Source organism: Microtus ochrogaster, chromosome 19 (assembly GCF_000317375.1).
Source record: "Microtus ochrogaster isolate Prairie Vole_2 chromosome 19, MicOch1.0, whole genome shotgun sequence".
Classification (NCBI taxonomy): domain Eukaryota; kingdom Metazoa; phylum Chordata; class Mammalia; order Rodentia; family Cricetidae; genus Microtus; species Microtus ochrogaster.
In genome coordinates, this window is record NC_022021.1 from 36,619,098 (window position 1) to 36,621,804 (window position 2,707).

The following is a 2,707-nucleotide window of genomic DNA, read 5'->3' on the forward strand; positions in this document are numbered from 1 at the left end:
ACCACAATATTTAATGTCGTAAAATTAGAATTAAATTTGAATAGGACATGGAGTTCTCTTTGAAATGATGATGAGAACAACATTTCATTAGAAATATAATGAACTTCTAAGCTTGATAATGGAATAATATGTGCTTATGAGTATATTACAGATATACAACAAATATTGATATTCACATTAGTAATATAGAAATCTTAATTAAATATTCATAAAATAATTCAGAACTCACATATCAAAATAAGGATAAATACATCTATAGGTATTCAGCACTCTCCCTAATAAATTTATCTTTATACCTTAAGCTTGTCACCATTAAGATAATTGTTTCTTACTTTAAGAACTTGTAATACCTAGAGTTTTACCGTTTTTTTAATGTCTACTTTTACTCTTAATAAATGGACAGCACTGGTAATCTTGGGATTTAACTCTTTGAGTACTCTAAAGACATTTTTTTTCTTTCTTGCTGGCAACAATCTTTGATTATAGTAACTGCCTATGGGTAGACTCAATTTCCAATTATGTTACTCCAAGTATAGAAGTAGTTGATGGATGTGGAATCAAGCCAATGCATACATTGTGAACATGTGTTTCTGTCTTCACACTCTCATTGACCATGATTGTGTTTCCAAGGATTAAAAAAAAATACTGAATTTGATGGCTGGGAATGAACCAACCTCTTTGTTCTGTATTTCTGAAAGCAGTATTAGTTCTTATTACTTCCTATGGCATATCTTCTGTTATCACTACTTTTGGTTTATTGAGAGATGACTAAATTGTGAAGTATATGACAGGCATAAGAGGAGGAGGCACATTAGACTCTGGCACCAACGTTTCACTGCCCATTCCTCAGTTAGTACTATTTTTGTTTCCTCTTTTGTATCTGTGCAATTTCTGCAGGACTCAGATTCTCTGGTGGGCATCCATCTATATTCTCCATTCATAAATGGAGAATTGGAAGTTAAGAGTTACTAATTTTTAAAATATCTCTATTGTGATTGGTATGGAAATAAAAAGGAATCTTTTCAGGACCCATTAGCAAGCTACTGAATAAGGTCCCCGTTTTCTACATTCATCTTGAGAGCATTGCTCCATGAAGAGCAATTTTGTCTCAAAGTTACTAAAGTTTGTACTGACTGGATTTTGGCATTTAAAGCAAAGAAAATACTTAAGATATCAACTGTTTAAAATTCATATGTTTATTTTTGTTTCACATAATTCTTCCATAAATAAATTTCTACTTTGTGATTAGAAAAAAGCATTGTAATTTAAATGTTGAATTGTGCATTGAGTGAGGGTGTTTGTAGCCTTATTTCTTGTGTTGCCCCCTTCTTCTGCTAAACACTTCTTTATCAAAAGGAGATCTGAACTCCTGACAGTTTGTATGTAAGTCATCTTGCTGGACCGCTGAATTGGTCCAAAGAAATGAAGTTTAATTATCTCTAAAACTAGATGTCAATTCTGGGGTGATCTGTTGCAGCATGAATAATAAAAACCTAGAGACATATTTTGGGGTTCAACCAGAAGACCAGAAAAGCAAAGCAAACAGCCACTGGCTCTTACCTCTTCCTCAGATCAAAAATGGGTGGGATCCTGTCTCCACAAATCCCAAAGACTCCACACCCGACATTCAACACTCCACACTCCATTGAGTTTCTGTCTCTTACCTGATATATTCCTCTCTCTGCCCAGTCATATTGCTCCTGCCTCCATGCTCCTAGTGCTAGGATTGAAGGTATGTGAACCCAAGTCCTGGGATCACATTTGTGTGAGCTCTGTTTTGCCTTTAGACAGATTCAATCATGTGTAATCCAGGGTGGTCTTGAACTAACAGAGATCTCTCTTCCTCTGTCTCCCAAATCCTGGAATTAAAGTGTGTACCACTACTTTCTGGCCTGTATGGATAAGTACTATGGCTACTTTGCTCTCTGATCTTCACAAAAGCTATATTTATTAAAACACAAATAATATACTACTACAATCTTTTTCTTTGAATGTAAATTGTACTTTGCAAGTGAGAAGGTAAGTTTAAACTGATTATAGATTAAAACCTGTTGCAATTAATTTTCATAGATAGCTTTGTAATATCGGTATTCAATCACTATGGCTGGATTCCTCTCTTAAAATGTGTATAGAAGGGATTTAAAACTTAAACTTCTTAGTGGAATTATTAAACAACAATTAGAACAAGTGTCAGAAAGTTTGTAAAGACCAAGTAGCTACTGTTAAATTTGGTGGACATTTAAATATATCAGACAATGTCTTTGTGTGCTGTTTAAGTAATGAAGCATCCAAAAGCAGTATCTATATCCCTGGATATGGTTGTGTTCCAATAAAACTTTATCTATATAACTATTTATTTATGGAAGCTACAATTTCATTTTATTCTTGTGTAAAGTATTCTTCTTCCAGCTTTTCACAATCTATGGAAATATAAATTATTCAGACAGGTGACAGTCAAAAGCTATGCATTATGTGCTGACTCCTATTGTATTAATTTTAAGTAAGTAACAGTAATTGAAATACAAACTGCTTATGTTCTTTTCCTTTTTGGGGGGAGTTACAGATTATTTTTTTTCCTTTTTTATTACTTTAAAAATAATACCAATCAAAATTTCCACTTCCTCCCCTCCTCCCATTTCCCTTCCACTTCCCCACTCACCCTCCCTCTCCAGTCCTAAGAGAGGGCAAGGCGCCTGACGTGTGGGAA